The following is a 23,191-nucleotide window of genomic DNA, read 5'->3' as shown; positions in this document are numbered from 1 at the left end:
GCTACCCCACAACTCAGCCCTGCTCCCTCTCTCCCTTCCCTGTCACCTCCCCACACCCCCATTCACATCACACTGACCTCCCTCCCTGCCCACCTCCTGCAGTTTCCCCTCCTAGCTCAGGCACCCGTACCATCACTACTCTCTCATCATCCCTGCCCTCAAAGTTAATCCCACCTCATCGCTACAGCAACCCTGAAAATCTAATTCACATCTCTCCCACAAACTCATACCCCCTATCCTGTGCCCTCTGGAATGCCAGATCTGTTTATAACAAACTGGTCCCCACTCATGACCTTTTCATTTCCAACTCCCTACACCTACTAGCCATTACTGAAACTTGGATTACGCCCTCTGACACTACTTCTGCTGCTGCTCTCTCTGCTGGGGGCCTTACATTCACACACACACCCCGACCTGGGGGTCGCCATGGGGGTGGTGTTGGGGTCCTTTTACCTTCTAGTAACTCCTACCAACTCATACCACCAGAACCATCCCTTATATTCTCTACATTTGAGGTCCACGCCATATGCCTCTTCCAACCAGTCCATCTTAGAGAAGCTGTCATTTACCGCCCCCCTGGCACTGCTTCCAAATTAATCGACAACTTTGCTTCCTGGCTTCCTCACTTCCTCTCTTCTGACATTCCCACCATTATCCTTGGCGATTTCAACATCCCTATTGACATCCTCACACAATCCCCTGCCTCTAAACTCCTTAACCTCACCTCTTCACTTGGTCTCTCCCAGTGGACCTCCTCACCCTCCCATGTGAATGGGAGCTCACTGGATCTGGTCTTCACTCACCGCTGTGATATTTCTGATTTTTCCAACTCCCCATTTCCCCTCTCTGACCACCACCTGCTCTCCTTCAACCTATCTCTCTCGACTTCCCCATCTCTACCTCCTAAGGCTACCATCACTAAGCGTAACATTGAAGCTATTGACACCACATTCCTTTCCTCCCTGTTTGACTCACTTCTCTCTCCTATTCTCTCTCTCTCATGCCCTGAACAAGCCACTTCCACATACAATGCTTCCCTTACTTCTGCTCTTGACTCTGTTGCTCCACCAACCACTATTCACCCTCACAAATTAACACCTCAACCCTTGCACACCAAATGCACCAGATATCTGCAAAAATGCTCACGTACGGCTGAGCGACACTGGAGGAAATCACGCTCTAAGGCAGACTTCCTCCATTTCAAACTTAGGCTCTCATCCTTCAGTGCTGCCCTTTCTCTTGCTAAACAGTCATACTTCAAGAACCTCATCTCCTCCCAGTCTTCCAACCCCCGGCGCCTCTTTGCCACTCTCAACTCACTCCTCTGCCCACCTCCACCTCGTCTCCCTTCCTCACTCTCTGCTCTTGACTTTGCCACTAACTTCACATCCAAAATTGACTCCATACGTCAGGACATCACATCACACCAGACTATCAGTAACCAGCCTTCTCCCAACCCTTACCAACCCTCCCCATCCCTCGCACCAACTCTGTCATCTTTCTCCCATGCATCTGGAGAGGAAGTCATGGCCCTCATTCGTTCCTGTCCCCTCACCACCTCCCCACTTGACCCAATCCCCTCCCGCCTCCTTTGCCACCTCTCTTCTTCTGCTTTTTCCCATCTTTCCCACCTTCTCAATCTCTCCCTCTCATCAGGCACTGTCCCCTCTGCCTTCAAGCACGCTCTCATCTCTCCTATTCTTAAAAAACCTACCCTTGATCCAAACACTCTCTCCAACTACCGACCCATCTCTCTCCTCCCTTTTGCCTCCAAACTCCTTGAGCGTATTGTCTACAACCGCCTTACTTCCTTTCTTTCCTCACACTCACTGCTTGACCCATTCCAGTCTGGCTTCCGTCCTCTCCACTCCACTGAAACTGCCCTTACAAAAGTATGCAATGACCTCCATGCTGCTAAATCTAAGGGACACTACTCTCTACTTATTCTACTTGATCTCTCTGCTGCTTTTGACACTGTGGACCATCCTCTCCTACTGCAAATCCTTCACTCCATTGGTCTGCGTAACACAGCCCTCTCTTGGTTGTTGTCCTACCTTTCTGACCGTTCATTCTCTGTCTCCTCTCATGACTCCACCTCCCCCTCACTTCCACTAACTGTAGGGGTTCCCCAAGGTTCTGTCCTTGGTCCTCTTCTCTTCTCTCTCTATACGTCCTCACTAGGTAAGCTCATTAGTTCTTTTGGTTTCCAATATCATCTCTATGCTGATGACACTCAAATCTATCTTTCCTCTCCAGACCTCTCCCCTACTCTCCTCACTCGTATCTCCAACTGTCTCTCTGCTATCTCTTCCTGGATGTCCCAGCTCTTTCTTAAACTTAACATGTCTAAGACTGAGCTGATCATCTTCCCTCCCTCCCGCATAACCTCACCTCCTACAATCTCATTATCTATTGATGGCACTACTATCTCCTCTACCCCCCAAGTGCGCTGTCTTGGAGTAATCCTTGACTCCTCCCTCTCCTTCAAACCACACATTCAGCACCTCTCACAAACCTGCCGTTTTCATCTAATAAATATTTCCAGGATCAGACCCTTTCTGACCCAGGATGCTACTAAGACTCTTATCCACTCACTGGTCATCTCCAGACTGGACTGCTGTAATCTCTTCCTGACTGGCATTCCTGACAAATACCTCTCTCCACTCCAATCTATCCTCAATGCTGCTTCCCGGCTCATTTTCCTCACCAAACGCACTACGTCCACCTCTCCTCTCTTACTAGTCCTTCACTGGCTCCCCTTCCCTTTCAGAATCCATTTCAAGCTTCTCACACTTGCTTACAAAGCCCTCACCCACTCCTCTCCCATCTACATCTCTGATCTTATCTCGCTTTACACTCCCACCCGTCCTCTTCGCTCTGCTAATGCACACCGACTCCTGCCTACGGATTACTTCCTCCCACTCCTACCTCCAAGATTTTTCACGTGCTGCACCACTTCTCTGGAATTCCCTACCTCTCCCCCTCAGACTCTCCACCTCTCTACAAAACTTCAAACGGGCTCTCAAGACCCACTTCTTCACCAAACCCAGCCAAATCTCATCCTAAACCTCTGTTCCATGCTCTCTATGTACCCCATCTGTCTCACCCCTGTCTGTCTACCCCTCCCTTTTAGAATGTAAGCTCTCACGAGCAGGGCCCTCTTCCCTCATGTGCTTACTCTTTTCTTACTTTAATAATCTTCAGCTGCACCAAATCCAGCAGTCTTCTGCCACCTGATACTTATTCCAGTGTCATCTGCTGATGTAGCTATGTTTATTTACCCTGTACTTGTCCTATATTGTCGTCAACTGTAAGTTGCTGTTTTCCTGTTTGATTATTTGTTTATGTACTCTGTAATTGGGCACTGCGGAACCCTTGTGGCGCCATATAAATAAAGGATAATAATAATAATAATAAATAATATAATATATAGCAGTACGGTACAGTAGGCCACTGCTCTACCTACCTCTGTGTCGTCAAGTATACTATCCATCCATACCTGTGGTGCATTTTAGAAAAAAACATGTCTCGGCAGAGCAATCTATAAATCCATAATTTTTCAGACAGCAACAGTGGGTATTGTAATAGTCACCCAATCCATCACTTTTATAGGGTTACATGCACCCACATGCTACAGCCTGTCTCAATAATTTTACTGTCACGCTGTGTGTGTTTGTGTTTTTATTTGGGTATTTTTTGTTGTTGTAGAACTACAGGTACCAGCAAGCCCGTTATTTCCCTGCCTGCTGGTACTTGAGGTTCTCCAAGTACCAGCAAGCGGGGGAGGCTTGCTGGGCCTTGTAGTTCTACAACAACAAAAAACAATATTCTTTTTTTACACACATGGCTATCAGCCCGGCACCCACCACCCAGGGGTGCTGGGGACAGCCTCGGGCTTCACCTCTGGCCCTTGGGTGCCTCGAGGGGAGGAACCTCTTGATTTAAGGGGTCCCCACTCCTCCAGGGAACCCCGGCCAGGGGTGACTAGTTGGAGCGGTAATGCCAGGGCCGCAGGGACCTACATCTGCATATGAAAAGAGAAAAGGGGCGTGCAGGGCATGGCAGCCTTTTGCGGCGCTTGGATGACCCCTAGTTCGCATTAAACACCTCCACCCTCCTTCGGTGTGGGGCTCATGTTGGCTATGCCCCAGCCCCTGAAGCATTCAAGCTGATTTCTTGCAGCAGCTGGGCACTGTAACAGCTCCAGAGCTGATCTGTAAGGCAAGTAAAAGGGTGTGGGCCCTGCAGCACTACCTGTAGTTCGCATTGTGCGTTGGAAGGCACAAATTAAGCAGACGGGAGAAGTCAGGATAGTGCGCAAGGGCATAGAAGGGAGCGGCTCAAGAAAAGAGAAGTGGAAACAGACAGCAAACTAGGCTGGAGAGAGACCTGAGACAAAGAGATCTGAATTATACGAGAGCCGACCAGGGGAAACACAAATTATGCAGTCAAGTTTCCCACATTTGGGGAAATCGCAGGAGCAGCACACCCAGAGTGCAATGGGTGAGCCTTGCCCTGGGAGAAGCAGCTTCATGATCATAGTATCTCACCTGGCAGGTAAGTAAGATTTGGGATAGAGCTGGGGAGGGTCGCTGCTCGGGCACCCCCCTGTCAAGTGAAGGAGATCCAACCGAGGCAGCACAAGGAAACTCTCGAAACGAAGGACACTAGAATGAAAATTTAAAAAGCCTCCTGTTAGTGCTTCATCTACACGGTATAGCCCTGAATATTTCAATGCGCAGCTCTTTGCAAAAGAGAGATATTGCCAAGGAAAAGCTGTCTTGTACCTTTGCATTTTTCTCCCAAACGAAGGACACTAGAAAGAAAATTTTAAAGCTTCCTGTTAGGCCATCATCTACACGGCATAGCCCTGAATTTTCCATTGCGCAGCTCTTTGCAAAAGAGAGATTTTGGCAAGGAAAAGCTGTCTTGTACCTTTACATTTTTCTCCCAAACGAAGGACACTAGAAAGAAAATTTTAAAGCCTCCTGTTAGGCCATCATCTACACGACATAGCCCTGAATTTTCCAATGCGTAGCTCTTTGCAAAAGAGAGATATTGGCAAGGAAAAGCTGTCTTGTACCTTTGCATTTTTCTCCCAAACGAAGGACACTAGAAAGAAAATTTTAAAGCCTCCTGTTAGGCCATCATCTACACGGCATAGCCCTGAATTTTCCAATGCACAGCTCTCTGCAAAAGAGAGATATTGGCAAGGAAAAGCTGTCTTGTACCTTTGCATTTTTCTCCCAAACGAAGGACACTAGAAAGAAAATTTTAAAGCCTCCTGTTAGGCCATCATCTACACGGCATAGCCCTGAATTTTCCAATGCGCAGCTCTCTGCAAAAGAGAGATATTGGCAAGGAAAAGCTGTCTTGTACCATTGGATTTTTCTCCCAAACGAAGGACACTAGAATGAAAATTTTAAAGCCTCCTGTTAGTGCTTCATCTACACGGTATAGCCCTGATTTTTCCAATGCGTAGCTCTTTGCAAAAGAGAGATATTGGCAAGGAAAAGCTGTCTTGCACCTTTGCATTTTTCTCCCAAACGAAGGACACTAGAAAGAAAATTTTAAAGCCTCCTGTTAGGCCATCATCTACACGGCATAGCCCTGAATTTTCCAATGCGCAGCTCTTTGCAAAAGAGAGATATTGGCAAGGAAAAGCTGTCTTGTACCTTTGCATTTTTCTCCCAAACGAAGGACACTAGAAAGAAAATTTTAAAGCCTCCTGTTAGGGCTTCATCTACACGGCATAGCCCTGAATTTTCCAATGCGCAGCTCTCTGCAAAAGAGAGATATTGGCAAGGAAAAGCAGTATTGTACCTTTGCATTTTTCTCCCAAACGAAGGACACTAGAAAGAAAATTTTAAAGCCTCCTGTTAGGCCATCATCTACACGGCATAGCCCTGAATTTTCCAATGCGCAGCTCTCTGCAAAAGAGAGATATTGGCAAGGAAAAGCTGTCTTGTACCATTGGATTTTTCTCCCAAACGAAGGACACTGGAATGAAAATTTTAAAGCCTCCTGTTAGTGCTTCATCTACACGGTATAGCCCTGAAATTTCCAATGCGTAGCTCTTTGCAAAAGAGAGATATTGGCAAGGAAAAGCTGTCTTGTACCTTTGCATTTTTCTCCCAAACGAAGGACACTAGAATGAAAATTTTAAAGCCTCCTGTTAGTGCTTCATCTACACGGTATAGCCCTGAATTTTCCAATGCGTAGCTCTTTGCAAAAGAGAGATATTGGCAAGGAAAAGCTGTCTTGTACCTTTGCATTTTTCTCCCAAACGAAGGACACTAGAAAGAAAATTTTAAAGCCTCCTGTTAGGCCATCATGTACACGGCATAGCCCTGAATTTTCCAATGCGCAGCTCTTTGCAAAAGAGAGATATTGGCAAGGAAAAGCTGTCTTGTACCTTTGCATTTTTCTCCCAAACGAAGGACACTAGAAAGAAAATTTTAAAGCCTCCTGTTAGGCCATCATCTACACGGCATAGCCCTGAATTTTCCAATGCGCAGCTCTTTGCAAAAGAGAGATATTGGCAAGGAAAAGCTGTCTTGTACCTTTGCATTTTTCTCCCAAACGAAGGACACTAGAATGAAAATTTTAAAGCCTCCTGTTAGGGCTTCATCTACACGGTATAGCCCTGAATTTTCCAATGCGCAGCTCTTTGCAAAAGAGAGATATTGGCAAGGAAAAGCTGTCTTGTACCTTTGCATTTTTCTCCCAAACGAAGGACACTAGAAAGAAAATTTTAAAGCCTCCTGTTAGGCCATCATCTACACGGCATAGCCCTGAATTTTCCAATGCGCAGCTCTTTGCAAAAGAGAGATATTGGCAAGGAAAATCTGTCTTGTACTTTTGCATTTTTCTCCCAAACGAAGGACACTAGAAAGAAAATTTTAAAGCCTCCTGTTAGGCCATCATCTACACGGCATAGCCCTGAATTTTCCAATGCGCAGCTCTTTGCAAAAGAGAGATATTGCCAAGGAAAAGCTGTCTTGTACCTTTGCATTTTTCTCCCAAACGAAGGACACTAGAATGAAAATTTTAAAGCCTCCTGTTAGTGCTTCATCTACACGGTATAGCCCTGAATTTTCCAATGCGCAGCTCTTTGCAAAAGAGAGATATTGGCAAGGAAAAGCTGTCTTGTACCTTTGCATTTTTCTCCCAAACGAAGGACACTAGAAAGAAAATTTTAAAGCCTCCTGTTAGGCCATCATCTACACGGCATAGCCCTGAATTTTCCAATACGCAGCTCTTTGCAAAAGAGAGATATTGGCAAGGAAAAGCTGTCTTGTACCTTTGCATTTTTCTCCCAAACGAAGGACACTAGAAAGAAAATTTTAAAGCCTCCTGTTAGGCCATCATCTACACGACATAGCCCTGAATTTTCCAATGCGTAGCTCTTTGCAAAAGAGAGATATTGGCAAGGAAAAGCTGTCTCGTACCTTTGCATTTTTCTCCCAAACGAAGGACACTAGGAAGAAAATTTTAAAGCCTCCTGTTAGGCCATCATCTACACGGCATAGCCCTGAATTTTCCAATGCACAGCTCTCTGCAAAAGAGAGATATTGGCAAGGAAAAGCTGTCTTGTACCTTTGCATTTTTCTCCCAAACGAAGGACACTAGAAAGAAAATTTTAAAGTCTCCTGTTAGGCCATCATCTACACGGCATAGCCCTGAATTTTCCAATGCGCAGCTCTCTGCAAAAGAGAGATATTGGCAAGGAAAAGCTGTCTTGTACCATTGGATTTTTCTCCCAAACGAAGGACACTAGAATGAAAATTTTAAAGCCTCCTGTTAGTGCTTCATCTACACGGTATAGCCCTGATTTTTCCAATGCGTAGCTCTTTGCAAAAGAGAGATATTGGCAAGGAAAAGCTGTCTTGCACCTTTGCATTTTTCTCCCAAACGAAGGACACTAGAAAGAAAATTTTAAAGCCTCCTGTTAGGCCATCATCTACACGGCATAGCCCTGAATTTTCCAATGCGCAGCTCTTTGCAAAAGAGAGATATTGGCAAGGAAAAGCTGTCTTGTACCTTTGCATTTTTCTCCCAAACGAAGGACACTAGAAAGAAAATTTTAAAGCCTCCTGTTAGGGCTTCATCTACACGGCATAGCCCTGAATTTTCCAATGCGCAGCTCTCTGCAAAAGAGAGATATTGGCAAGGAAAAGCAGTATTGTACCTTTGCATTTTTCTCCCAAACGAAGGACACTAGAAAGAAAATTTTAAAGCCTCCTGTTAGGCCATCATCTACACGGCATAGCCCTGAATTTTCCAATGCGCAGCTCTCTGCAAAAGAGAGATATTGGCAAGGAAAAGCTGTCTTGTACCATTGGATTTTTCTCCCAAACGAAGGACACTGGAATGAAAATTTTAAAGCCTCCTGTTAGTGCTTCATCTACACGGTATAGCCCTGAATTTTCCAATGCGTAGCTCTTTGCAAAAGAGAGATATTGGCAAGGAAAAGCTGTCTTGTACCTTTGCATTTTTCTCCCAAACGAAGGACACTAGAATGAAAATTTTAAAGCCTCCTGTTAGTGCTTCGTCTACACGGTATAGCCCTGAATTTTCCAATGCGTAGCTCTTTGCAAAAGAGAGATATTGGCAAGGAAAAGCTGTCTTGTACCTTTGCATTTTTCTCCCAAACGAAGGACACTAGAAAGAAAATTTTAAAGCCTCCTGTTAGGCCATCAGGTACACGGCATAGCCCTGAATTTTCCAATGCGCAGCTCTTTGCAAAAGAGAGATATTGGCAAGGAAAAGCTGTCTTGTACCTTTGCATTTTTCTCCCAAACGAAGGACACTAGAAAGAAAATTTTAAAGCCTCCTGTTAGGCCATCATCTACACGGCATAGCCCTGAATTTTCCAATGCGCAGCTCTTTGCAAAAGAGAGATATTGGCAAGGAAAAGCAGTCTTGTACCTTTGCATTTTTCTCCCAAACGAAGGACACTAGAATGAAAATTTTAAAGCCTCCTGTTAGGGCTTCATCTACACGGTATAGCCCTGAATTTTCCAATGCGCAGCTCTTTGCAAAAGAGAGATATTGGCAAGGAAAAGCTGTCTTGTACCTTTGCATTTTTCTCCCAAACGAAGGACACTAGAAAGAAAATTTTAAAGCCTCCTGTTAGGCCATCATCTACACGGCATAGCCCTGAATTTTCCAATGCGCAGCTCTTTGCAAAAGAGAGATATTGGCAAGGAAAAGCTGTCTTGTACCTTTGCATTTTTCTCCCAAACGAAGGACACTAGAATGAAAATTTTAAAGCCTCCTGTTAGGGCTTCATCTACACGGTATAGCCCTGAATTTTCCAATGCGCAGCTCTTTGCAAAAGAGAGATATTGGCAAGGAAAATCTGTCTTGTACTTTTGCATTTTTCTCCCAAACGAAGGACACTAGAAAGAAAATTTTAAAGCCTCCTGTTAGGCCATCATCTACACGGCATAGCCCTGAATTTTCCAATGCGCAGCTCTTTGCAAAAGAGAGATATTGGCAAGGAAAAGCTGTCTTGTACCTTTGCATTTTTCTCCCAAACGAAGGACACTAGAATGAAAATTTTAAAGCCTCCTGTTAGTGCTTCATCTACACGGTATAGCCCTGAATTTTCCAATGCGCAGCTCTTTGCAAAAGAGAGATATTGGCAAGGAAAAGCTGTCTTGTACCTTTGCATTTTTCTCCCAAACGAAGGACACTAGAAAGAAAATTTTAAAGCCTCCTGTTAGGCCATCATCTACACGGCATAGCCCTGAATTTTCCAATACGCAGCTCTTTGCAAAAGAGAGATATTGGCAAGGAAAAGCTGTCTTGTACCTTTGCATTTTTCTCCCAAACGAAGGACACTAGAATGAAAATGTTAAAGCCTCCTGTTAGGGCTTCATCTACACGGTATAGCCCTGAATTTTCCAATGCGCAGCTCTTTGCAAAAGAGAGATATTTGCAAGGAAAAGCTGTCTTGCACCTTTGCATTTTTCTCCCAAACGAAGGACACTAGAAAGAAAATTTTAAAGCCTCCTGTTAGGCCATCATCTACCCGGCATAGCCTTGAATTTTCCAATACGCAGCTCTTTGCAAAAGAGAGATATTGGCAAGGAAAAGCTGTCTTGTACCTTTGCATTTTTCTCCCAAACGAAGGACACTAGAAAGAAAATTTTAAAGCCTCCTGTTAGGCCATCATCTACACGGCATAGCCCTGAATTTTCCAATGCGCAGCTCTTTGCAAAAGAGAGATATTGGCAAGGAAAAGCTGTCTTGTACCTTTGCATTTTTCTCCCAAACGAAGGACACTAGAAAGAAAATTTTAAAGCCTCCTGTTAGGCCATCATCTACACGGCATAGCCCTGAATTTTCCAATGCGCAGCTCTTTGCAAAAGAGAGATATTGGCAAGGAAAAGCTGTCTTGTACCATTGGATTTTTCTCCCAAACGAAGGACACTAGAATGAAAATTTTAAAGCCTCCTGTTAGTGCTTCATCTACACGGTATAGCCCTGAATTTTCCAATGCGTAGCTCTTTGCAAAATAGAGATATTGGCAAGGAAAAGCTGTCTTGTACCTTTGCATTTTTCTCCCAAACGAAGAATACTAGAATGAAAATTTTAAAGCCTCCTGTTAGTGCTTCATCTACACGGTATAGCCCTTAATTTTCCAATGCGCAGCTCTTTGCAAAAGAGAGATATTGGCAAGGAAAAGCTGTCTTGTACCTTTGCATTTTTTTCCCAAACGAAGGACACTAGAAAGAAAATTTTAAAGCCTCCTGTTAGGCCATCATCTACCCGGCATAGCCCTGAATTTTCCAATACGCAGCTCTTTGCAAAAGAGAGATATTGGCAAGGAAAAGCTGTCTTGTACCTTTGCATTTTTCTCCCAAACGAAGGACACTAGAAAGAAAATTTTAAAGCCTCCTGTTAGGCCATCATCTACACGGCATAGCCCTGAATTTTCCAATGCGCCCCAATAAATGTCCATCAGTTATATTAAATATTAATTGTAGGACGTTTGGGGGTGCAACCAGAGACAAGTAATGTTATGCAGGAAAGGAGAAGAGAAAAGAATGTCTCTTTTGCTGGCGCACAAATGATGATTTAAAAATTAACTTTTAATAAATTCGTTAAAATTGTCTAAACACGAAATAAAGTACAATAAGTTTGTATAATGTAATTACCATATATAATAAATTGAAATACATTTATTAATATCAAGGTTCGCTACCTGTGTTGTGTCTTTATTATTGATCCAAATTGACTATATCAATTAGTCTGATACTGAATTACTGGACACTATGTAATATTAGTTGAATGTATATTAGTAATTCACTTGACAAATGTCAGAACCTGACAATAGTTCTACATATCATACACTTACAGCACTCTTTCCACAATATTTTCCCTTTATTCCAGATCAAATGGTATAATCCCCCACAGTAATTATTCCTGTTATAGTATAGTACAGTATGGTTGCTGGGGACGTCTTTAATGAAAAGAGAGGGAACATCTAATGTGTCTCCTTATGGGTAAAATACTTGCAAGCTAAGTGCTATGAATAGCATCAGCATGTAGATAAATGCTGAGTGTTAGGTGAGTAATGCAGATAAATAGGGATATCTAATAATTCTATAGAATAGTGGGTGAATTATTAGATATCCCTATTTATCTGCACCTCTAAGCACACTATTTGACTGTCCACACCCTGCTGTGCCTATTACCCATCTCCTCCACCACCCTCAACACTGACCCACACATCATTCACCCACAAAGATACAATAAAGGTAGTTTGGATAAATTAGCTAAATGAAATGGATTTAACCAATTTATCTAAATGACCATTTTTGGATGTTTTCCAGTGTTTGGGAGCAAATGGTCAATTGTCATTTGCTGCCACATATTAGCATAATTTTGTTTCAACTAGAAAAAAAAATTGGACAGATAATCTAAGTGTGGATCCAGTTTAATGCTGATTTCAGAGCTAACTATAGACTTGATTGAGGTACTGTGTCCCCGGTACCAAATACCAAAAGAAATAATATTGTGAGGTGTTCAAAAAAGACTGAAAATGAGTGGAAATTATGGTTATTGAGGTTAATAATACTATGGGATCAAAATGACCCCCAAATTCTATGATTTAAGCTGTTTTTTAGGGTTTTTTGAAAAAAAAACCTGAATCCAAAACACACCCGAATCCGACAAAAAAATTTCGGTGAGGTTTTGCCAAAACGCGTCCGAACCCAAAACACGGCCGCGGAACCGAACCCAAAACCAAAACACAAAACCCGAAAAATTTCCGGTGCACATCACTACTTAATTAGAACTTCGGTCAATGTGAATTAACCATTGGACTCAACCATGGTTATCCTTAAAACCCAGGGGTCTATTTAAGATCTGTTATGATTCCCGTACTCCAGACCAGAGGAGATCTTATGGCAGAGGTCTGAGTACTGGAAAGATATGCTGGTTACGGGAGCAGGAAAGCCTAGTAACCCCTGGCGCCCTAACTCCGTTGTCTCGCCCGTGTTATCAGAAATCCCCTGCGAGACTATGGTTGCTTGAGCCCATGGCAGCCGCGTTTGAAGGGCGGATTATGTCTGCCCAACTTCGATGCCCCCTCAGGTCTTAATGGGAGACAAAGGGAAATCCGAGACAGGGTGATAACAAGGGGCCCTCTGACTAAGCAACCAGGCCAGGGGCTACAAGCTAACTAACTTAAACCAAAAGTATGTGCGGACAAACCGCCAGGGAAAAGGACAACCAAAGATCCACTGATCCGTTACTCCTATCCAGCACCGCTGGATACCAGAGTGGATTTGTGGGAGCGGAATCCTCCGCAAAAGCTCCGGAACACAATGAAACTAAATAATAAACAGTAAGCGGTCAAGCCGCAACACACGGCTACGCCGCGACTCACGAACACAGGATGTTAAAGGTGCTCGGTCGGACTCCAGGAATAGATGACAACTTCCGAGTACAGGACCACTGAGGACAGGAACAACCGGATTGAGCAGGACTGGAAACTCTCTGTAACTGACACAGCAAACAGGAAGCTATCACCGGCGTCTGTGAGAAGTCCTGAGAGTGCTTAAATTTGGGAGCCCTCCAATCAAGATCCAGACAGGGTAATCACATAATCATGCCGTGCAGCTGCATGCTGTACGGCCAGGATACACTTGAACTGATTAATTAAGACACAGCAACGGGGAACGCGGTCCGAGCGTGGCGTCCCCGTTGCTAGGGTCTGAGCGGCTCCGTGCGCCCGGCGTCTAGCGTTGCTAGGGAGCCGGCGGCTGTCTGCCTGCGGCGTCCCTAGTTGCTAGGCGCCGGGCCGCACTGACGGGCGGACCCTCGGCGCCTAACAGTACCCCCCCCTTGAGGAGGGGTCAAGGAACCCCTAAGGCCAGGTTTCTGCGGAAATTCTCGAAAAAATGCCCTTTTGAGCCTCGGGGCATGGAGATCCTCATCCAGGACCCAAGACCTTTCTTCTGGACCATAACCTCTCCAATGTACCAAAAAATAAAGCCGACCCCGGGACAACTTGGAATCGAGAACCTTCTCCACCAAGAACTCCTGCTGACCCTGTACATCTATTGGTGATTTCCCCTGAGAGATCTTGCGAGGAAATCTACTGGACGAAACATATGGTTTTAACAAGGAGCAATGGAAGGTATTTCCGATCCGTAAAGTTTTTGGTAAACGTAACCGGAAAGCAACTGGATTGACTTTTTTGATAATATGAAATGGTCCAATAAATTTAGGACCCAATCTGGCTGAGGTTTGTCGAAGTTTAATGTTGCGAGTCGACAACCATACCCTATCTCCTACTTTAAAAGTGCACGGCCGCCGGAGCCTGTCAGAAAAAATTTTCTCCCGAAATGCCGCTTTTCTGAGAGCCAGGTGCACTTTTCTCCAAATGAGTTTGAGATGAGAGGTCAAGGTCAGTGAGGAGACAGAGGAATGTTGAAAAAAGGAATTAGCTCTGGGGTGAAAACCAAAAACTGTAAAAAATGGAGACACATTGGTGGAGGAATGACAGGCATTGTTGTAAGCAAACTCCGCCAACGGAAGAAACTCAGACCAGTCATTTTGGAGTTTGGCCGAGTACAAACGCAAATATTGTTTTAATGATTGATTAACTCGCTCAGTCTGCCCGTTGGATTGGGGATGGTAGCCAGACGTTAAAGATAATTTCATCTTTAATGAGGCACAAAAAGACTTCCAAAATTGTGCAATGAATTGTGGACCCCGATCAGAGACAATATCAGTGGGTAACCCATGGAGTCTGAAAACATGGCGGAGGAACAAGACTGCCAATCCCTGGGCAGATGGCAATCGGGGAAGAGCAATGAAATGGGCCATTTTGCTAAAACGGTCCACTACCACCCATATGACTCGGCATCCGGCTGACAGAGGGAGGTCCACCACAAAATCCATGGAAATATGAGACCATGGCCTAAGAGGAACATTCAAGGGCATAAGTTGACCGATAGGCAAGGAACGGGGAACCTTATGCTGTGCACAGACCTGACAAGAAAAAACAAACTCCTTAATGTCTTTAGAAAGACCAGGCCACCATACCGAGCGGGAAACTAATTCAAAAGTTTTGGCGATCCCCGGATGCCCGGCAACTTTGCTATCATGAAACTCCGTCAAAACAGTTGCTCTCAAAAACTCGGGGACATAAAGACGACCAGCAGGAGTATTTCCAGGAGCTTGATGTTGAAGCTGCTTTAACTGGGTAAATAAATCTTGTGTGAGGCCTGCCCGAATGACTGAAGACGGAAGTATGGGAGTAACAGGACTGTTGTCTTGAACTGGAAGAAAACTGCGTGACAGGGCATCTGCCTTGGTATTCTTGGAACCTGGCCTGAAGGTGATAATGAACTTGAAACGAGTAAAAAATAAAGCCCAACGAGCTTGCCGGGCATTCAGCCGTTTAGCTGATTCAATGTATTGAAGATTTTTGTGATCAGTCAAAACTGAAATGGTATGAGTGGCTCCTTCAAGCCAATGCCTCCACTCCTCGAAAGCCCATTTAATAGCCAGTAATTCCCGGTTACCAACATCGTAGTTGGATTCAGCAGATGAGAATTTCCTGGACATAAAGGCACAAGGATGTAATTCTAGAGAATCCGGATCCTTCTGAGATAGGATAGCCCCTACTCCAACCTCCGAGGCATCAACCTCAACAATGAAAGGCAATTCTGGGTTGGGATGTCTGAGGACTGGGGCTGAGACAAAGGCTTGTTTCAAGGACTGAAAAGATAAGTCCGCTTCACGTGACCAGTTGGTAGGATCTGCTCCCTTCTTAGTCAGTGCCACAATGGGAGCAACTAGGTCGGAGAAAGAGTGAATAAATCTTCTATAGTAATTCGCAAACCCTAAAAAGCGCTGAATTGCTTTTAAGTTGGTGGGTTGCGCCCAACTAAGGATGGCTTGGAGCTTCTTTGGTTCCATACAGAATCCCCGAGGGGAAATGATGTACCCTAAAAAGGATACCTCCGTGACATGAAATTCACACTTCTCCAGCTTGGCATATAGGTGATTTTCACGTAATTTTTTTAGAACCTGATGCACCTGGGTAACATGTTGTTCTATAGAGTCAGAATATATCAAAATATCGTCTAAGTAGACTACAACGAATCTTCCAAGAAATTCACGGAGCACATCGTTAATGAGATCCTGGAAAACTGCCGGAGCGTTAGACAGGCCGAATGGCATAACCAGATACTCATAGTGACCCGACTGAGTACTGAATGCCGTTTTCCACTCATCCCCTGACTTGATCCGGATGAGGTTATATGCTCCTCTCAGGTCAATCTTAGAAAAAATCACAGCCGAACGTAGCTGATCAAAGAGGACAGAAATCAGCGGCAAAGGGTAAGTATTTTTTACTGAGATCTTATTCAAGGCTCTAAAGTCAATGCAAGGTCTGAGTGATCCATCCTTCTTCTCCACGAAGAAGAAGCCTGCACTTAAAGGGGATTTAGATGGCCTGATAAATCCTTTCCCTAGGCTTTCTTTAACATACTCATTCATGGCCACAGTTTCAGGTCCGGACAATGCATATAACCTTCCCTTAGGCAAAGTGGCACCAGGAATTAGCTCAATAGCACAATCATAAGGCCTATGGGGAGGCAGAATGTCCGCATTGCCCTTGGAAAATACATCAACAAAATCCTGGTATTCCACAGGAATGGGTGTGGGAATGACAGCAGCTATTCTGATGGGAAACGTAATACATTCCTTATTACAGATGGTACCCCATTGTGAGATCTCCCCCGACTGCCAATCAATGATGGGATTATGAAAGGCCAGCCAAGGGTGACCCAGAACCACTGGAACTGCTGGGCAATGGGTAAGGAAAAACTCAATTTTTTCAGAATGCAGAGCTCCTACCGAAAGTAGAACAGGAGGTGTACAGAGAGAAATAACCCCATTGGACAAGGGACTCCCATCTAAACCATGCATGGTGATACACCTACCCAAGGCTAACTGAGGAATACCTAAGGCCTTGGCCCATGTTAAATCCATAAAGTTCCCTGCAGCTCCACTGTCCACAAAAGCCGAGACCGAGGAACAGAGGCTGCCAAAGGAAACTTTAGCTGGGACTAACAGTGAATTATTTGAGGAGATAAGCTGCAGACCAAAGTGAACCCCCTCACAAATCACTTGGTCGAGGCGTTTCCCGACTTGTTCGGACAACTACGGGCAAAATGTCCCTTACCTCCACAGTATAAACAAAGACCAGAATTTTGCCTTCTGGTTCTTTCTTCAGGAGACAGTTTGGAGAGGCCTATCTGCATCGGCTCCTCTATGTCCACAGGAATGGAAAAAACACAAGGAGTAGACCCGACAGATGCTCCTTTTTCAGCCCTCCGCTCTCTGAGACGACGATCAATCTTAATAGAGAGCTCCATGAGTTTATCGAGAGTCTCAGGAGCGGGATACTGAAGGAGACTGTCTTTTATAGACTCGGATAAGCCGAGGCGAAACTGACTGCGCAGGGCTGGGTCATTCCATCCACAGTCGTTTGACCAACGGCGAAACTCCGTACAATAAATCTCTGCGGGATTCCTACCCTGTCTGAGAGCACGCAACTGACTCTCGGCGGATGCCTCTCTATCAGGGTCGTCATACAATAGCCCTAAAGACCCCAGAAAGGCGTCTACAGACAATAAAGCCGGATCGTCTGTTCTTAAACCAAAAGCCCAGGTCTGAGGATCCCCCTGAAGTAAGGAAATAATAATTCCAACCCGCTGAGATTCCGTACCTGAAGAGACTGGTCTTAAACGAAAATAAAGTTTACAAGACTCTTTAAAATTAAAAAACTGCTTTCTATCCCCAGAAAAACGGTCAGGCAAATGCATTTTTGGTTCAGGAATGACCCTCGGGGAAGTCCGTAACAGATCTTCCTGAGACCTCACCCGAAGGGACAGATCCTGAACCATCTAAGTAAGTTCTTGAATCTGGCTAACTAGAAGCTGGCCAGGATTTGGCCCAACACCGGTGGGATTCATGAGGCCGACAAATCTTCCAACTGAATAAGGGAAAAAATTAAATCCTGTTTAATTTTAAATTTTAGTCTGGCCGGTGATAATGTTATGATTCCCGTACTCCAGACCAGAGGAGATCTTATGGCAGAGGTCTGAGTACTGGAAAGATATGCTGGTTACGGGAGCAGGAAAGCCTAGTAACCCCTGGCGCCCTAACTCCGTTGTCTCGCCCGTGTTATCAGAAATCCCCTGCGAGACTATGGTTGCTTGAGCCCATGGCAGCCGCGTTTGAAGGGCGGATTATGTCTGCCCAACTTCGATGCCCCCTCAGGTCTTAATGGGAGACAAAGGGAAATCCGAGACAGGGTGATAACAAGGGGCCCTCTGACTAAGCAACCAGGCCAGGGGCTACAAGCTAACTAACTTAAACCAAAAGTATGTGCGGACAAACCGCCAGGGAAAAGGACAACCAAAGATCCACTGATCCGTTACTCCTATCCAGCACCGCTGGATACCAGAGTGGATTTGTGGGAGCGGAATCCTCCGCAAAAGCTCCGGAACACAATGAAACTAAATAATAAACAGTAAGCGGTCAAGCCGCAACACACGGCTACGCCACGACTCACGAACACCACAGGATGTTAAAGGTGCTCGGTCGGACTCCAGGAATAGATGACAACTTCCGAGTACAGGACCACTGAGGACAGGAACAACCGGATTGAGCAGGACTGGAAACTCTCTGTAACTGACACAGCAAACAGGAAGCTATCACCGGCGTCTGTGAGAAGTCCTGAGAGTGCTTAAATTTGGGAGCCCTCCAATCAAGATCCAGACAGGGTAATCACATAATCATGCCGTGCAGCTGCATGCTGTACGGCCAGGATACACTTGAACTGATTAATTAAGACCCAGCAACGGGGAACGCGGTCCGAGCGTGGCGTCCCCGTTGCTAGGGTCTGAGCGGCTCCGTGCGCCCGGCGTCTAGCGTTGCTAGGGAGCCGGCGGCTGTCTGCCTGCGGCGTCCCTAGTTGCTAGGCGCCGGGCCGCACTGACGGGCGGACCCTCGGCGCCTAACAAGATCGATCTTAATCGATGTTGGGCTTCCAGGTTGAAAAAAACACACACATTTACTAACATTTTAAAATTTATATAAAAAATTATCTGTTCGTAAATGCAGTGCACATGGTTTTGCCCAACTGCTAACAAAAATCCTGCTGCGATCAACTCAGAATTACCCCCCATGTGCACTGCAGGGAAGGCAGATTTAACATGTGCAGAGAGAGGCCCTCATTCCGAGTTGATCGCTCACAAGCTGCTTTTAGCATCATTGCACACGCTAAGCCGCCGCCTACTGGGAGTGAATCTTAGCATCTTAAAATTGCGAACGAAAGATTCGCAATATTGCGAAAAGACATCTCTGTGCAGTTTCTGAGTAGCTCGAGACTTACTCTGCCAGTGCGATCAGTTCAGTGCTTGTCGTTCCTGGTTTGACGTCACAAACACACCCAGCGTTCGCCCAGACACTCCTCCGTTGCTCCAGCCACTCCCGCGTTTTTCCCAGAAACGGTAGCGTTTTTTCCCACACGCCCATAAAATGACCAGTTTCCGCCCAGAAACACCCACTTCCTGTCAATCACACTCCGATCACCAGAACGAAGAAAAAACCTTGTAATGCCGTGAGTAAAATTCCTAACTGTATAGCAAATTTACTTGGCGCAGTCGCAGTGCGAACATTGCGCATGCGCAATAATCGGAAAATCGCTGCGATGCGAAGAAAATTACCGAGCGAACAACTCGGAATGACCACCAGAGTTAGATTTGGGTGTGGTGTGTTCAATCTGCAATCTGATTTGCAGTGTAAAAATAAAGCAGTCAGTATTTACCCTGCACAGAAACAAATTAACTCACCCAAATCTAACTCTTTCTGCACATGTTATATCTGCCTCCCCTGCAGTACACATGGTTTTGCCCAACTGCTAACAAAATTCCTGCTGCGATCAACTTGGAATTACCCCCATCGATTGGTGTTTTCACACTGCTCGTTCCAACCGCAAAAACTATGAAGAGGATGGGGGCATATACGCAGGGTCCATCCTGTGCATGTGCCTACATTTTCTCCGGGTGCCCCACAGAAAATGCGAATGCCTCTGCCTGTCAATCAGTAGAGGGCGTACCTTCGCAGGTATATCGCGATCATGAGCCATGTCTCCCATTTTTGTCATTATAGGTGCTCTGTGAGCTGCTGACCATGCCCCAGCCCCTCTGTCTCCCGTGAATAGACATTGGGGCTTATTCAGACCAGATCGCTTCAATTTATTTTCACCCAGCGGGCAATCAGGTCTTCACTGCACATGCGTATGCGCCACAATGCGTAGGTGCGACGGTCCGGAGATCACAAGAAGATTGACAAGAAGAGGGTGTTTGTGTGGGTGAATGTTTCTAGGGAGTGTCCGGAAAAACACTGGAGGGACCCGGCGTTTTGTGGGAGGATTTGTGACGTCACCTCAATGGCTGAGTAAGTGCTGAGCTGTGCAGCTCTTGTGCACATGTGATCACACACCTGCACAGCAAATTTTCCCTTCCGCTGTAGGCGGCAACTACCTGATCACAGGGATGCAAAACACACACCCTAGCAATCAGGTCTGAATTACACACAATGTGCATATTTGCAGAGCAACAAGCTACAGGGAGCCTTCCACCACCCCCCCCCCCCTTCCTCATGACTATGGGACACTGGGGGGGGGGTTGTTTGGGTTAGCTGGACATTCCCAAAAAAAGTGACTGTCCTGCAAAAATTGGGTTAGTTGGGAGGTATGTGCAAATACATTTATTGTTTTGCATGCAGGGTAAATACTGGCTTCTTTGACATTTAGCCACAAATGCTGCACAGTTGAATTACAGTATTACACTGCAATTAACAGTTATGCTAGGACATTCCTTCTCCCAAAATCTACCTCTCTCTGCATGTTACATCTGTCCCACAGTGGCGTGCGGTGAGGTCAGTGGCTAGTGAGGCACTACAGCCATAATGTCCGCCGAATCCTGCCGATGACCCTTAGCCAATGCCCGCTACTGCCTCTGAGCCGATACCCACTGCCACCGCCAATGGCTTACAAACTCTCCCACAATCAACTGACCCAGCCCTCCACCACTAATTTCTATCTCAGTCCGATGCCGCCAATGCCCGCCTGCTCATTGTTCTTGTGATATATTATAAATTTTTAAAGAAAAAAAAATGAGTGTTTGGGACTGGGAAGGGTGAGGGAGGAGGACATGAATGCAATTTTGTTGTCCAGGGCTTCCATTAACTTAAAGGAGAAGGGTCTGAATGGGTTAAAAAAAAATGTGTGAGGTCCCCCCTCCTTAGTATAACCAGCCTCTTTGAGCCGGTCCTGGTTATTTAAATACTGGGGGAAAAATTGGACAGAGGTTCCCCGTATTTAGACAACCAGCACCGGGCTCTTAGACGGGTCCTGGTTCCAAAAATACGTGGGACAAAAGATGTAGGGGTCCCCCATATTTTTAAAACCAGCACCGGGCTCCACTAGCCAGAGAGATAATGCCACAGCCGGGGGACACTTTTATGTAGGTCCCTGCGGCCCTGGCATTACCCCTCCAACTAGTCACCCCTGGCTGGGGTTCCCTGGAGGAGTGGGGACCCCTTAAATCAAGAGGTTCCTCCCCTCGAGGCACCCAAGGGGCAGGGGTGAAGCCCGAAGCTGTCCCCAGCACCCCTGGGTGGTGGGTGCCGGGCTGATAGCCATATGTGTAAAAAAAGAATATTGTTTTTTTGTTGTGGAACTACAAGGCCCAGCAAGCCTCCCGCACTTGCTGGTACTTGGAGAACCTCAAGTACCAGCAGGCGGGGAAATAACGGGCTCGCTGGTACCTGTAGTTCTACAGCAACAAAAAATACCCAAATTAAAACACAAACACACACACCGTGACAGTAAAATTATTGAGACAGGCTGTAGCATGTGAATGCATGTAACCCTATAAAAGTGATGGATTGGGTGACTATTACAATACCCACTGTTGCTGTCTGAAAAATGATGGATTTATAGATTGCTCTGCCGAGATATGTTTTTTTCTAAAATGCACCACAGGTATGGATGGATAGTATACTTGACGACACAGAGGTAGGTAGAGCAGTGGCCTACTGTACCGTACTGCTATATATTATATTATTTATTATTATTATTATTATCCTTTATTTATATGGCGCCACAAGGGTTCCGCAGCACCCAATTACAGAGTACATAAACAAATAATCAAACAGGAAAACAGCAACTTACAGTTGATGACAATATAGGACAAGTACAGGGTAAATAAACATAGCTACATCAGCAGATGACACTGGAATAAGTATCAGGTGGCAGAAGACTGCTGGATTTGGTGCAGCTGAAGATTATTAAAGTAAGAAAAGAGTAAGCACATGAGGGAAGAGGACCCTGCTCGTGAGAGCTTACATTCTAAAGGGGAGGGGTAGACAGACAGGGGTGAGACAGATGGTGTACATAGAGAGCGTGGAACAGAGGTTTAGGATGAGATTTGGCTGGGTTTGGTGAAGAAGTGGGTCTTGAGAGCCCATTTGAAGTTTTGTAGAGAGGTGGAGAGTCTGAGGGGGAGAGGTAGGGAATTCTAGAGAAGTGGTGCAGCACGTGAAAAATCTTGGAGGTAGGAGTGGGAGGAAGTAATCTGTAGGCAGGAGAGTCGGCGTGCATTAGCAGAGCGAAGAGGACGGGTGGGAGTGTAAAGCGAGATAAGATCAGAGATGTAGATGGGAGAGGAGTGGGTGAGGGCTTTGTAAGCAAGTGTGAGAAGCTTGAAATGGATTCTGAAAGGGAAGGGGAGCCAGTGAAGGACCAGTAAGAGAGGAGAGGTGGACATAGTGCATTTGGTGAGGAAAATGAGCCAGGCAGCAGCATTGAGGATAGATTGGAGTGGAGAGAGGTATTTGTCAGGAATGCCAGTCAGGAGGAGATTACAGTAGTCCAGTCTGGAGATGACCAGTGAGTGGATAAGAGTCTTAGTAGCATCCTGGGTCAGAAAGGGTCTGATCCTGGAAATATTTTTTAGATGAAAACGGCAGGTTTGTGAGAGGTGCTGAATGTGTGGTTTGAAGGAGAGGGAGGAGTCAAGGATTACTCCAAGACAGCGCACTTGTGGGGTAGAGGAGATAGTAGTGCCATCAATAGATAATGAGATTGTAGGAGGTGAGGTTATGCGGGAGGGAGGGAAGATGATCAGCTCGGTCTTAGACATGTTAAGTTTAAGAAAGCGCTGGGACATCCAGGAAGTGATAGCAGAGAGACAGTTGGAGATACGAGTGAGGAGAGTAGGGGAGAGGTCTGGAGAGGAAAGATAGATTTGAGTGTCATCAGCATAGAGATGATATTGGAAACCAAAAGAACTAATGAGCTTACCTAGTGAGGACGTATAGAGAGAGAAGAGGACCAAGGACAGAACCTTGGGGTACCCCTACAGTTAGTGGAAGTGAGGGGGAGGTGGAGTCATGAGAGGAGACAGAGAATGAACGGTCAGAAAGGTAGGACGACAACCAAGAGAGGGCAGTGTTACGCAGACCAATGGAGTGAAGGATTTGCAGTAGGAGAGGATGGTCCACAGTGTCAAAAGCAGCAGAGAGATCAAGTAGAATAAGTAGAGAGTAGTGTCCCTTAGATTTAGCAGCATGGAGGTCATTG

At 45.6% G+C, this 23,191-nt stretch overlaps 1 non-coding gene across 1 annotated transcript; it reads right to left on the bottom strand.

The window, feature by feature from the left end:
• Window positions 1-4,402: 4,402 nt before the first annotated feature.
• Window positions 4,403-4,565, bottom strand: LOC134952379 (U1 spliceosomal RNA). The gene has a single exon (XR_010184918.1). It is a non-coding gene; the product is annotated as a U1 spliceosomal RNA (small nuclear RNA).
• Window positions 4,566-23,191: the final 18,626 nt, after the last annotated feature.

The sequence above is a fragment of the Pseudophryne corroboree genome, chromosome 8 (assembly GCF_028390025.1).
Source record: "Pseudophryne corroboree isolate aPseCor3 chromosome 8, aPseCor3.hap2, whole genome shotgun sequence".
Classification (NCBI taxonomy): Eukaryota; Metazoa; Chordata; class Amphibia; order Anura; family Myobatrachidae; genus Pseudophryne; species Pseudophryne corroboree.
This window is presented reverse-complemented; position numbering and strand designations above follow the sequence as displayed.